Source organism: Triturus cristatus, chromosome 1_2, assembly GCF_964204655.1.
Source record: "Triturus cristatus chromosome 1_2, aTriCri1.1, whole genome shotgun sequence".
Classification (NCBI taxonomy): domain Eukaryota; kingdom Metazoa; phylum Chordata; class Amphibia; order Caudata; family Salamandridae; genus Triturus; species Triturus cristatus.
This window is the reverse complement of record NC_140580.1, coordinates 1,193,404,592-1,193,420,073: the sequence shown is the minus strand read 5'-3', so window position 1 is coordinate 1,193,420,073 and position 15,482 is coordinate 1,193,404,592. Positions and strand designations below refer to the sequence as shown.

Here is a 15,482-nt window from a genome sequence, read left to right as displayed (position 1 = left end):
TGATCCGATGACCCTACAAGCTCCGCCCCTATCGGCCAGGATGACGTCAAGGACAAGACGATTTTGAAGCACAACAATCCGCATAGCAGACTGCTCTTCTGTTAAATTGCCTAAGGCGGAAATAGTTTCGTTCACTACTGCTTCAAGGGTTCTGGTTAATCTACGTATCCGCTTACTATTAGTGACTGTACCTATATAGGGAAAGAAACCTTTATTGAAATCTGTGTATTTCTCCCATGCTGTTTCAGTGTAATCGACAATTGGGAGATCTCTCTGCTGTCTGTTGTGTACTAAATGGGTATTTCTATGATAATCAGGAGGAGCTAGGAAAACAGGTGGCAGAAGAAATGCTATGTAACAGGTACCATCCCAATCTAGAGGTAGACATATATATGCGGTCTGGCCACATATGAAGTAGGAATGATGGGAAGCTCTAAATGTAGACTTGCCTTGATCACTGAATTTTATTACAGTGGTGCATTTACTATGGCCCATGTGTATGGAACCATTCTTTCTTATACATAATTCCCCTTTTACTGGGAATACTGACATGGCGGGCAAGATTGGTGTAGCTTCAGATTCAACGTTCAGGATCATGAGGTTAAGTGTAAAATTACCTAATCCATATACTTCATTTTCTAGATCAGTTCCTGTTCTTCTGGGAAGTCCCTCCTTGTTAGGGTAGCAGACTTTAAGTAAAACTAGGTTCAGGTTTCCCCATACCCAGTTGTCTTGATAAACTGCGGAATTTGAATCTAGGGAATTAATCAAACTAAACCATGCTCCACAGGAGCCATTGTGTGTGAACGGATAGGGAAAGAGGGGCAAAACTCCCTTATAGTTCTGATAGGGAGGGAGTCGGCCACATATCCAACAATTTGTGGCATTGCTGGTTTGATGGGAATGATGTAACATACTAATGAATGTGTTGTTGCGCAGCGCAAATCTATAGGACAACTCATGCGGAGGTAATTCGCTAAAAGAATGTTCTGCAGTTACGTTGTAAGCACGCTTAAGAATAGGGTAATACATGTGCAACAGTATGCTGACAATGATGATCAGAAGACTTAGAAAAAACAAAATTAATAATGTTACGGTGCAGTGACTACGAAATGATTTACAATACGCATGCTTCTTGAGCTGCATCTGATGATTTCTTTCTCTATTCCGGTCTAGAGGATACATGTCAGAGACAAATTCAACCGATTCACCTTGGAGAGGACTTAAACAATCAAATTGTCTGACTTACTAGACCTTAATTTTAGTTTGTAAAGTTCTGAATTTGTTAATTCAGCCAAGGGGAGCTTTGAGTCTGTCTGTGAGGGAATACAGGGTTGAGTATTCACACTGGATGGTAGTCCATAAAATTTCTTGATATGACTCGAGTGCAACCACCCTTTCCGTCCCTCGATCTTCACGGCTGTCCTTGTAGTCAGTAGAACCAACTTCGGTGACTTCCACCTAGGGTCCAGTTGGGTCTTCCGGTCGAAATTCCTGACCAAAACCAGGTCACCAGGAACCACGTCATGGGGCTTCACCTCAGTATTATCGGAAAAAGCTGCGGTTACCTGTGAACGACAAGATTGTAGTGCAGACATCAAGGAAGCCAGGTAATCTGTCAGCATATTACAGTCAACATCAGTGATTTTGCGAGGTATAGGCGTCCCCCACATATTTGGTGGTCTACCGAAGATCACCTCGTACGGGGATAGCCCTGTTCGAGAATGTGCTACCATTCTCATGTAAAAGAGCGCAACTGGTAAGGCTACTATCCAATCGACTCCTTTTTCTCTACATATTTTGGACAATCTAATTTTCAGAGTTTGATTATGGCGTTCCACGAGACCTGCCGCCTCGGGATGTCGGACACAGTGGAATTTCCATTGGTAGCCTAATAAAAGGGAAACGTGTTTCATTAATTCGGATGAGAACGGCTGGCCATTATCTGAGTAGACAACACGTGGTAAACCGTACCGTGGGAAGAATTCTCGAACTAACTGTTTGGCAGTAGTCGGGGCAGTGTAATCTGAAACCGGGTATGCTTCTGTCCAACGGGAAAGAGCACAGACAACTACGAGAACATATTTGAATCCTCGACATCGTTCCATCTGGATATAATCCATCTGGAGGACTTCAAAAGCATGATCGGGAGGTTGAAATCCACCCTGCTCTACGGGGATGCTTTTACCTGGATTAAACTGACAACATATCATACAGGTACGAACTTTTTGTTTAGCTGCTGCTCGCAAGTGTTTGTTGAACCAAATGTGTTGAATGCTGTCTAGCATAGCTTTTTCTCCTAGGTGCGCTGGACTATGTATTGTGTTAATGATAACTTGAACCATTGAGTCGGGAAGAAACCATATAGATTTTTCCTTCGTCATCCATCCTTGATCCGTTTGGATCCCTCCTAATTCAGTCCATTTCTTTATTTCTTCTGGTGTAGCATGTGTCTGTATGTCAATTACATCAAGGGCGGGATCCTTAACTGTCATGCAATGTGTTGGTGTCGGAACTATTGTCTTTGTCATGTCAGTTGTGTAAGTCTGATTCTGAGCAGTCTGTTTAGCTGTTCTGTCAGCTAGGTCCTTACCCTGAGAAATGATATCGGTAACCTTTGTGTGGGCTTTGCATTTCATAATCGATATTGCAGTAGGTAGATGAATCGCGTCTAATAGGGCTTGAATGAGGGGTCCGTGTTGGATGTGGGCACCGTGAGAAGTTAAGTAACCTCTCTCTCGCCACAGTACGCCGAAGTCATGGACGACTCCGAATGCATAACGTGAATCTGTGTATATGTTGACTTTTTTATTTGTGGCTTGAATACAGGCTTGTGTTAGAGCGATGAGCTCTGCTGCTTGAGCTGACAAAGTGTTTATACAATTTGTTTCAATGACTTCAGTGTCTGTTGTGACTGCGTAAGCGGCCACTAACTCTCCTGTACTTGTTCTCATACATGACCCATCTACATACAATGTCAAGTCTGGATCTGACAAAGGGATATCTGTCAGGTCTTGTCTGGGTTTCGTCGTGATAGTAATGACTTCGACACAATCATGTGCCAATGGATCTGTTCCGCCTACTGGTAACAGTGTGGCAGGATTTAACGTATTACAACGTCTGATTTCTATGTGTGGCTGAAACAATGTTAATTCGTAACCGGTGAGTCTCGCTATAGTCAAGTGTTGTGTTTGTGTACGGTTCAAGAGAACCTCTACTGCGTGTGGTACTTGTACTGTCAATTGGTGTCCTAACACTATGGCATCGCTTTGTCTGATTGCTAAAGCTGTTGCTGCCACCGATTTCAGGCACGCAGGAAGAGCCTGAGCTACTGGATCTAATGTACTAGAGAAATAAGCACATGGTTTGTGTGATCCTGCTTGTTCCTGAGTGAGTACTGACAAGGCAGTACCTTCGCGTTCTGTAACAAAGAGTGTAAACTGTTTATTGTAACATGGTGTTGCTAAAACAGGTGCTTGGCATAGAGCTTTCTTTAAGCTTTCAAAGGCATGTGTATGTTCTGGAGTCCAAGGGAGGACAGTCGATGTGGCTGCCTCCTGTGTTGTCAACTGGATGAGTGGTTTTGCTAGAAATGCATATTGAGGGATCCACTGCCTACAGTATGAAGTGAGGCCTATAAAAGCCCGCACCTCCTTTTGTGTCTTGGGTGGTGGCATGTTAGCAATTAACTGGATGCGGTCGGGTGTAAGCTGCCTTCCCTCCTTGGACAGCGAGTGCCCAAGGTAAACAACTCGCTGGACACAGAATTGTAGCTTAGAAGGGGACACCTTGTGCCCCTTGTCGGCCAGAAATTTTAAAACCGTCAGTGACGCTTTTTCACATTCAGGTTCGCTTCGGGCGGTGATCAGCAGATCATCGACATATTGAAGCAAGGCAGTGTTAACTGGCATGTGGATACTGTCAAGTTCTCGTTTCAGTGCTTGGCTATAGATGCTGGGGCTTTCTGTAAATCCTTGAGGTGCGCGTGTGAATTTAAAACTTCGTCCATTTAAACTGATTCCGAACAGATATTGACTTTCCGGATCGATTGGGACACTAAAGAAAGCATTCTTGAGATCAATTACAGTGAAGAACGTTGCTTCTGAGTCAATAGCTGTGAGTAATGAAGAGATATCTGGGACCACAGGGTATTGTGGTACAATACATTTGTTCAATTCGCGTAGATCAATAACTAATCGATATACTGGTGGTGCTTTTGGATCCGTTCTTTTAAGAATCGGAATTATCGGAGAATTACATACATTGGAGTCTGTTTCGACAACCACTCCTTGTGCAATGAGCTCGTCAATGATTTGCAGTAAAGCCACTACAGCATCTGGTGGTAACTTGTATTGTCGCATTCGTGGTAGTACTATTCCTGTTTTCAGTGTAACTCGATATGGTGTAATGTTCATGCAACCAACATCAGTGGGGCCTTGTGCCCATAAATGTGTAGGTAAATTCTGCAGCCGGTGATCCATGTCTCTGGATACGTAGTGACCTTTAAAGTCACGTAAAAATAGTCGTACTCCTTCCGGAGAACAACATATTATGGCTCCTAGAGCTTTCAATGTTTTTATGCCTAACAAGTTTTCTGGACATGATTTAGTAAGCAATAAATCAGTAGTACATGTCAATGGACCGACCGTAAGTGGAAGAGGTTGTGTTACGTCATTTATTATAGGTTTTCCTGAGAATCCAAGGGAAATATTCTGTGAGCCTGAGAGGGGTGCCCCTGGAACTTCACTGCGTCTTATAGTTGTTCTGCTTGCCCCTGTATCAAGTAAAAACTTTCTGTCTTCCCCTAATAGTTCACTATGTACATAAGGTCCCTCTTGGTCTACAGGAACCTCAATAAAGGGTAAGCCAACTTCCCTCTCTAGGCTATCCCATGAGTATCGCTGATAATCGGGATAATCTGCTTGTGCGTACTGATACATCTGTTGTGTCGTTGCTTGTGTTGCAGCAATAGGCTGCGCTTGTGGTGGTGCTACGATCTGTTGTGGAGCCGCCTGTTGCGGAGCTAGTTGTTGCGGAGCTAACCTAGGTTGTGCATGCTGAGGGATTTGTTGTTGATTCTGATCCTGTCTAGGTGGACGTGGTCTCTCCTGTGTTCTACCTGTAGCAATATTATGTTTCAGGACTGGACAATCGTGTATATAATGACCTTGTTGTTTACAATAGTTGCATGTCCCTTTCGTTGGACCTGCGGAATCACCCTTATGATGACCATCGGCTGGAACTGACTGTGCAACAAGCATTTTCATTTTTGTATCTTTCATACGTCTTTGTTCATGTTCTTGTTCTTCTCTAATTCTATTGTGGTGATATTGTAACATCTGTAACATCTGTGATGGGGTATTACCTTGCCAGGTACTTTCGAATTTCAATACTCTATTCTTGACTTGCAGCAGAGAATTCTCAACTAATTTTGTCACAAACAGATGTGGATATGACTCACTACTGGCTTTTATGCCACTATTTATACCAAAACATTTTTCAAATCGGGAATAGAAATCACTAGTGTCTTCATCTGGCTTTTGTTTACAGGCTGAGATTGCACCCCAGTCTTCCTTTTTCGTAGTTAATAAACGCGGCAATACCTGTATTAGTAATCCTGCTAGTGCTGTAGTCTTTTCCCCAAGCCCTGCTCCTGCAGCTCGGGCCTTTTCTTCATTTTCTAATGCTGTCCAATCTATCTTTTGGTCTCCCACCTCCCATTCCTTTTCTTTGAGTTTCTCATAAACACCGGCGGGTAATAGGACTTTTAATATTTTCATAATGTCGGGGTAGGTATACTCTCCCATGAGTAACATGTCCTTTATTTCACGGTGGAAACCTGCTGGGTCCTTGTCATGGCTGGGTACTACTTTCTTCATTTCTAATAATTCCAATTTAGTTATAGGTGTGTACACAAACACGCGTGTAAAATTATCACCGTCACCTCTGATTGGGTGCACTTCGCGTAACGGGTTCTGTCTATCTATGTGATACATTTTTCTTCCCATAATGGGAACTGGAACGTGTTCTGGGCATACGAAATTTAAATATTGGTTTCGGGATTCTAGAATTTCTTTAATCAAATCAGTACCTGACCCTCTCCATGTATTCGTGAGCAGTTCTGTCAATATGTTAGGTAAGGGTCCTGGATCGGAGTGTTGGCTTTTATATAATATAAGGAGGTGTTGAATCATGTATATACTAGCTAAACGCTGTTTGTATGGGTCAAGATTCAGAAACGTGTGTGCAAGTACATCATCATTGTATTCGCTGGGACTGTCAGCCCATTGTACTGCTGACCTGGCTAATTCTTGTTCGTCCATGGAATCGAGCATGTGGTATCCCCTTCGATCTCGGAGTAATTTATCAGCGGCTTGGAATAGGTGTTCAGGGGATTTTGTATTTAACATAGGGTTCGGAAAATGTCTATTATATTCTGGACGTATCGCACGTATCGGATCATTAAAGCCTCTGCTATTATTATGGGGTCTTCCTCTACCTACATAAGCTATCGTTTCTAATTGCTCTGATTCTTGCTCCTCCTCTTCTTCTGATTCTACTCTGTCTGTTTCTCGTCTTTCTTTATGTATTCGTTCTACTTCCTTGCGGATCTTTCGACACATGGCGATTATACACGCCTGTCTATCATGTTTCTCTTCGGATATGTTCTGACCCCATTTGACAAGTCTTTGCATGGTATCGTGATCTGCCCCAGGCCTGTCTTGATTTCTAATTACACAATTTATGAAAAAACGTAGTAGTTGTCTTTGGACATCCACTTTCTGGTATTCCATAGCTTCGTTAATACTTTCTGGACCTCGCCCTGTTTGGACAAAGCGATATATTTCGTCTAGGTGTTCACCCATTCCTGGTATCGTCATTAAATATAATGTAGCTCGTCTTATACGTAGTGATGATATGAGTAATTTATCCTGTCTACCTGGTACTGGGTCGTATCTACAATCCACAAGCTGTTCTTTAAACATATCGGATGTCGCTAGTTGGGGTGTACGTTGGAGTGCTAAGTCTCTAAGGGTCTGTTTATTTCGCGGCGGTGTGGCAAACATGTCTGTCGTACCTCCTGTAGCACCATCTGAGGTGCTAGGCACGAAAGGATTCGTTGGGCGTAGGATAGAGATTGTAGATGCGGGAAATACTGTAGAAACGGACGGGCCTGTTGGAACTTGTGTAGGAGTTTGTAGTTGCGGGGATACAGACGAATGCTCTTGGTGTTGAACACCATCGGCAAGCGGTGTGGGTGGTATGGCATTAGCATACTCGGGAGCTGCGTCATCTAAATAGGAGGAAAGGAAAACGTCCTTTGCTGTTTTGGGATGTGTTTTGGGATGTGCTTTTATCGGGAGCAATGGAGGAGTTAAGTCTTTTGGTATTTCCGGGGTAGCCTTAGGTAACCCTTCGGCCAGAAGAGGATACATACCATTCATAAGAGTGTTTCTTTGTCTATCTACTTGTTCTGATTTTACTCGGGTACCTTCCTCAAGTAATAGATTTTCTCGGGTTTTATTTGAATTCTCTCTACCTTTCTCTTCCTGTCTGAGTGCTTTTTCTGTACGTCTATATGATTCTTTACGCCATAATTCAATGGCATCTTTCTGTGACTGTCTGGCTTTCTTTTTCCATAATTCTTCTTCTACTCTCATGATGCAATCTGCATCCCAGGTCCCCGCTGCGGGCCATCTCTGACTCTCTGGTAATTCTTTGGTGTAGTCCACCCATAAATCAAGAAATAATACGGCACCTAGGCCATGCTTATGATACATAAAGTATCCTGGAGTGTCCCTAGGTGGGATGGGAACAGCTTCTTCGAGTACACCTTTTCTAGTTTTGATCTGTCTTAGTTTCGAAAAGAGCGGCATTTTTAGACCTTACTACTAGAACACACTTTATACAAGAAAACACAATAATGAACAGTCATTCATAGCACAATATATAGAACGTATTTAAAACATTTTAACACTTAACAGTTTTACGAACAATGATAACTAATAGAAAACTAGTTACTGACATAATACTGACACTAGATAGTACTTATTTATATGCAAGACATACTATATATACTGCTAAACAGTACAGATACACTGCTAAAACAGTGCAGACCGGATTTGTGTACCCAAACCCGTCTTGACCGGCACAGACTATGTGCACGTTAAATGCCTCCCCGGTAATGGTACTCACCGGGTAGCTCGGAACGGAAGGCCTCGGAACGGAACTGAAACTGGACCGGACTGGACTCGACTCGACTGGACTCGGAACTTCGGAACTTGGTGGGCCTCTGTATACCTCGGATCTTGCTCTCTCAGCTAGGCTCTGGTCGGGATACTTCGCACGTCTCACCGCCTCGTCTGGGTGTTGATCGCAGCCTCAGTCGTCCCCGCTTGGCCGGAGGGAGATACAGGAAATCCTGCAGGTACGCGTTTTTGTCCGTTCAGCTGTGGCAGGAGACCGGGCCTGCAACGCACCGCCGGCGCGTGAGATGAGAAAGTGTCCCTATTCGGGCGCCAATTTATGTGGTAAATATTTCGTTACCGGTACTATTTTTTATGCGGTAAAGTCTATTAAGAATAACTCAGTAAATATAAGAGGCAGAATCCGTGGTATTAGAGGTTTTTAAAAGGCTTTATTCCTATACAAAGAAATACAATTCGAATTGTAGGCATTCTATTCCATCACCACGAAAGTTCAGGAAGGAAGGGCATACATTATTGACAGATAGGCAGTTTTATAGAAAATACATTACAGTGAAACAGATGCAAGAGGCGTAACAGCTGATAATACAGATAAACTGTGCATACGTAACTAATAGAGGCGGTCATATGGGCGTAATTTAATAAACGTCATTATACATGATGTCACAAGTGGGTGGATCCATAAAAGAATCCTGCAATGTCAGCAGAAATATTTGGCAGAGATGCGCGCGCAGCCGCATGACGTGTGATTGACGTGCAACTAGAGGGTGAAGGGGACTTGACATTTAGCTCTACATGTGGAGACAGAAGTCTGGGGGTCATGTCAACCTAATCCCAAATCATATCTAATATCCTATGTTTAAAGAACTGTGTTATCCAAAAGGAGAGGTCTCTAGGATAGAATCTATTCTATACTGACTGTTAGTGCGTGTGCAAGCGTCTAAGTGTCTACACTAGATGCGAGGGGGTAGGAATATTCCATGGTAACGGGGCTATGAATTACTTGCATGAGGACAGCGAGGCCTGGCCCTTTGCACGGTAGCTGGAGGAATGTTTACCTAAACTGCTAGACAGGAATGCATCGGATGAGGAGCGGAGTAGATAATCTTGAAGGTGAAATACAGTTTTTGGCAGGCGACAGGCTGGATCAGGCACCGTTAGCCGCGCAGGGAGTAGGACAAAGTTCATGGATACAGATGCAGGCTCAGACTGGAGCTTTCAGAAGCAGAAGGCAGGAAAAGGCTTGATGACAGAATTCGGGGCCTACTCGCCTGAATCTGTAAAATGTGGAAAGTGAACCACATAAAGTCGGTGGCCTTTCATACTTAGGAATGGAATATCTGACCCATTCATGGCGGGTCTGAAAGAGGACGTGTTGACGGTGGACGCACATATATTTGCGTCTTCAAAACTGGAGCAGGAGGGAACATACATGTACTTATAGCATGCACATGGAGCCGTTGGGGTCTACGATAGGGGACATAACTGATCACAAAATTCACATTTCCTCAAACTAGTATTTACAAATGGTTTGGTTTAAGTACAGTCTGTGGGCTGTCTTTTGTTTCTGTCTTAAGTGTTGATCTGTGGGTTAAATGTGTGTTTACATGTTATGGTGTGGTAAATTGTGTTTTGGGTGTTGCTAGCACTGGAAAAAGCGTGTGATTGAATGACTGTGAATATGTGAAAGAATTCTGAGAAGTGAAATTGTTAAGGAGTAAATTTAATTTGGTCTCATCACCATCAATAAGTCGCAAAAGGAAATTGAGAGGGGTGTAGCAAGAGAAAGAGCAACCCCTGTGATTTGATGACACCCTTAATGTACAAAAGTATTAATGAAGAGTAATTAGGGACCCGTTAAAAGTTTAGCTTGAAAAAATTGTGGGTATTTCGAATTTGCAAATTGTTCCTATGCAGCTTTGTGTTCTTGGTGGTTCAGTGAGCCAATGTGCTGGGTCCACAGGGTTGTAGGTTCTAATTTAAGCTGAACCTGCTAATCTGAGAATTGAACCTAAATTTATGACCCTTGAAAAGAAATTGTATATTAAAATAAATGTTTCCATAGGGCAAATTATTGCAGTTTAGATAACATTAGGAAGGCTTTTTGTCTTTGACAGCTTCAGGGCTGTGCAAGGCAGATTTTGACCTTGCAGCTTGTAAGGTGGGGGCTAAAAATAGAGGAGTGAACCAGGAGGTGAAATCACTGCTTAGAAAGCTTCACTGACATGAAAATGTGTAATGCTTGCAGCAGGACAGCCTTGGAGAAAGGTGGGGGCTAGGAGCACTCGCTGTGGCCCGGTTCTGCGCTGAGGTTTAGCTTCTCTGATGAGACAGGGCAGCTGAGGAACGAAACCCAAGGAGCCTTCCTCGGCCCTATTTTGTGCAAAGACCAGTTAGACTTTCCATAGAAAACTGTTTTTATTTTTTTTTAAAACTGTTGCATTAATCCTACACAAAAAGTAAAATGATGCTCTTGCTTGAAATTTTAAGGGCTATATGCCTATATAAAAACGATTTTCCAATTGAGAATTAATTTTCTCAGTGGAAATTGTGGCGCAAAATTAACATGGATTATCGGATAAGAGTTTTACCTTTAGAAAGTTAAAATTAAGATGACCTGTGTAAAGAGAAAAACGAAATTGTGTGTTTTACAATAGACTAAATTCAGATACAAAATGTCACAGCATTTATCTTTTGTATAGGGTATTCAAAGGCATTCACATTATACAGCACGACAGATTTGTGTTGGCTTGAGGATTGACTTGCAAGGCGTGTGAATTTCGACACCTTTACGTGTTAAACAGCTGTGTCAGCAAGACCATTTCTATCTTGGACTCCGGCTACAGAGAATAGTTGAAGTCAAAAACACGGAGTAAAATTCTGCATTTCAGACTGCTGTTTCCAAAGTTAGAAATGTAGTTTCATTATTTTTGCAGATTGACAGTAGGGATTTCTTTTCTTAATGCCTTTTTTAAAATAAGGATAAGAGTGGTTTTTGATGTTAAATAATAATGGCTGTCCTTCATTTGAAAGTGGCGCAGACTTAAGATGTTTCAAGAAAAGTTTCTGTGCTTAGGGCTAAGAATTAATGTGTTTCAATATAATAGGCAAGGGATGCAGCTCGCTTTTCATATGTAGACTCGTCAAAATGATTAGATTTATTAACAAAAAAAATAAATTTTGATTATATAAAAAAAAAAAAATGTTATTTCAAATAGGTGCAAAAACAAATTCGTTTTTTACTATTTATAATGCCTAATAATGATACTGTGACCTCCTAGCATCCAAATTGCATTTAAGCCGTGCTATACAGCAATAGGGGGTCAATTACATGTGAAAATGTCACTTTACCCAGGCGTACAAAACTCATTTTTATAAGGGTATACATTATACATTTTTGATGCCACATCTCTGGGATATGTAGAGGACATTCTGGGGATGACTATTATGCAAAAACATTGTAGGATGTTAATTTTTAAGTGCCCTGAAAATCAAAGTCGAAATTGGGTAAAAATTCACTATTTAAATGAGTTTTCTCCAGTCAGATCAGTTTTTAAACTGCCTTACGCCCCAGTAAATGCACATATGTAAGCATAGACCATCTATACTGCTAGACAAACGCTTGGCACACTGCTTATACATATCAATGTACAAAAATTGGCAGAAGTTATTAAGCTTACCTCTGAAATTGCTGGTAGACACACAGAGTGGGTTTTGCTGCTCTGTCTTCGGTCTTTAGGGTCACTTTGACTTGGAAGCACCACATGAAAACCTTGCATGCATGCTGGGGAACAGCTGCATAGGTTATAGGTCAAAGTCCTACATTTAGAAGCCTGTAGGGCTCAGCACAACGTTGCTTTGACATTTCGACATTTGAAAGACGAAATGGCAGGGGAAGAAAGAGGTTTTTGCTTACCCTTTTTTTTTTGGTAAAAGCAAGTTTTTGTGTGCACTCAATGCACATAGTATATGTGACCTCTCTTTAAAGGACAATGGCTCTGCCATATATATATAGTATAAATGTTTTTAGGGTTGAATTCAGGAAGCAATGGGATTCAGTTTGACTTCATGCGGCCTCATGTTGCACTAGTACATTTGCTAAAGGAATATGTTCTTTGGCTAGCTGAAATGTGCTATTTCGCTCCTCAGAGTTTGTTTATGCCCAGTTGCTACAAATTGGGGTTAATAGTGTTGACAGAATGAAACCTGGTACAGGTTTCTTACTGTCAAAACTGGGGAGTGGAGGCTAGCTCCTCTACAAATTAAGGGTAGGCAAATTTATGTGTTCTCTCTCTTTTTCTTACTTTTTTTCGAGCCTGTCTAAACTGTCTGTGAAATAACCATGAGACATTTAATTGGCTATTCAGTAATACTGTTTTAAACATTATTAGCATTAATAAAACGAATAAATATATTTTGCTATGTTACTACCCATCCTCTCTGATGGAATTATGAGAGGATGAGTAGTCTAGATTGCTGCTTCCTTATTTGATCTTTAAGGGGAACTAGCTGTGGGTAGTTTTTGTTTGAAAATTCTCAGGTGACAACACCACTATTGTTTGTTATTCTCATGCTACATACAGTTTTGCAAGGGCATTGCTAGTTTTATTAGCTAGTCTGTGTAAATAAACTGACAGTCCTTACTAGAACTAATGTTGCATAGTTTGGATTGTGAAAATGTAGAATGCAGGGAAGAGGTCTATGTGATCCTTAGCAAACATTTTTGAGGAAAATATTGTTTTACAGGAGTCTGTTAGTCACAAGATGTTCCGCTGGAGAACATGTACCCATTATGTTGAAGTTTTTAGTTCTGTATGTAATAGGAATCCCTGTTAAAGTAGCAGTGTTAGATTTTCCTGTTGCTCCTATAACATGAGAGCATGGTCCTGAGTATACGATATAGGTGCTTTAATTAAGAAAAATCATTTTAGAAGTGTCTGCAGTCCTGTACAAATAATGCAATGTTTAGGAGTAAAACGTGTATAACATTTCCTTTTTCTTGAGGGTCTTTAGAAATGAACACAGACTTCCTTGACTGCTTGGCATTGGGTGACGTATTACTCTTGTCAGTTCACTAAAGAGTTTTTATACTTGCCAATAGGTCCAGACTGTTGTTTTATTTACTCTCACATATATGAAAGTGGTTCCAGGGTGCCTTGTTAATATATGGGGCGTCCCTGGACTAGGAAGTATTCTGAGACTATCCTCTCTGTTGATAGATTATTTCTGTGCCTTGTCTAAAGACCTTTTGTTCTGTCCACCAATAGATATTTGCTGCTTTACAACCATTGCCAGAGGGGCGCGGACATCAGATCCAGCTTGAGGAGTCAGCACCAGTCCAGCTTGAAGTCAAAGGGAAGGTAACCAGCACAGGCATTGCTGGCAACCAGGACCTCAGTGAAGGTAGAAGGCCGGAAGCATTGTGATGAGCGTACCCCTGCTACTATCTTGGGCGAAAGACGGGGTCACAAATCAGAAAGGAGAAATTGTGGATCAAGCTTTTGATGCCCAGCTGAGAGTCACAGACCGACCAGGAAGGGAAGAAGGTTTTTGCTTGAGGTAACCCCCTTTGAAACAAGGGTTGCATCAGAGATCCTAGCATCAGGCCTCTGAATCCTGGTCCCAAAGTGGCTGTAAAGGAGATACCTGGGCACACTGAATGCAATCCATGGCCCCAAGGAAAGAGCAGTGTGCCAGCAGAGCAATACAGGAGTTAGGGAAGGACTTGAGTTCAGGGTACAGGTGCTGTGTCTCTGGTGCCTGTTAGATTGAAATGAAGAAAACTGGTGCACTGCCTGAGACACTGGACAGGATCGCGGAGCGCATTTGCCCTGGTGGGTGATTGCCCTATCCTGAAAGAAGAAACTTTTCCCTTGAAACTAGGCCATGATTCCTGAGTTGCGAGTTGTGCAGCTCCACCGTGGGAACAACAAGAGCCTGCCTGTGAGGCTCAAACGGACACAGGGAGAAGACTCCCCTCTGGTTGGTTGTACAGCGGCTTTAATTTCCCAAGGACTTCTTTTTCTTTTTGTTGAAAATGTACCCCATTGATCGTCCCATTTTTGAGGAGGAGCAACCCTTTGCAGCTCTTCGTCCTAATTCTCATGGTTCTGTGTAGTTCTCCTGGTCCTCTGGATCCAGGATCATTTTTGTAAATAATATGTCTGACTGCTGTAATGTTTGTATTGGGTATAATGATAGATACTCTAGCCCTCATAAAGGAAACACTGGAAAAGTCTAGCGAAAATGTTTTTATTAGATATGTACTGTTGGATACTTTGATATTGAAATTGATGGTAACTGAAATGCATAGGAACCTTGAAAATGTTTTTACTGGATGGTTCTAGGATTTGCTTAGGACTAGAAAGCTAATAATTCTGTTTCTGATAATAGTAATTACTCTCTCCTGCTATCTGTATGACCCAATTCTCTGTTCCCTTTGTACTTCTGTTTATACCTCATACATACCCGCTTAACAATATTTAGAATGAGAAATGCCCACCTAGCAATGAATTTGTAAATTTATGGGAAAAAAAAAATTATTAAAAATTAATATGCATATTTTTCATTTTTTATGGGAGATGTCTTCAGCTAACGCTAAAAGGGTCGTCTGTCGTAAATTGGCTGCGATTAAATTAGCGTTAGCAGAATCCATCTGGTATTTACAGGCTATCCTGTACATTTTGTGGAATCCATTTTGTATTTCTGGCAGCCATTTTGTCTTCCCTTGTGCTCTGTTTAAAGGACTGGCTATACTTAGACTCTGCTACCCTGCACATGCGCAGGAATATCTAACTGTCCATGCATCTGTTTTTAGTCTGTAACTATCAGGTTGTTTCTACCTGAGTCAGCAACTGCTAGCTCCTCCTATACTATTTACGGTGCATTTCTGTATGACCATCTATGTATGTAACTCTTCTCATGTATGCTTGCATCGTCCTTTTCCTGAGCCCCTGTGTGGGTATAAAAGACCCATGGTTCTTCTACTCTGGGTGCTACCTTCATTCAGCACCACAGGGTGCTGGGTGAATGTGGTTCCACCTCCTGAGGTTTAATAAACTATGTATTTTCTATTTCAGTTTCTGTGCCAACTTCTTTCTAATAGTCTGAGGACTCTGTGCAGAGAAGGGCGAACCCCTTGCACTGGTAGGCCTAGCTGAGGCCTATTTTCTACACTGTGACGTCTGTCACACGCTCTGCTGTCACATGTCTGTCATACGCTCTGCTGTCACATGTCTGTCATACGCTCTATTGTCACGTCTGTCACATGCTCTG

At 42.0% G+C, this 15,482-nt stretch overlaps 1 long non-coding RNA gene across 1 annotated transcript in view; it reads left to right on the top strand.

Moving 5' to 3' along the window:
- LOC146869015 (uncharacterized) overlaps positions 1-15,280 on the top strand; it is a 99,526-nt gene extending 84,246 nt beyond the window's left edge. The window contains exon 2 of the long non-coding RNA XR_014965471.1: positions 13,475-15,280. This is a non-coding gene — a long non-coding RNA (uncharacterized LOC146869015). The remainder of the gene's footprint in view (positions 1-13,474) is intronic.
- The last annotated feature ends 202 nt before the right edge of the window (positions 15,281-15,482 follow it).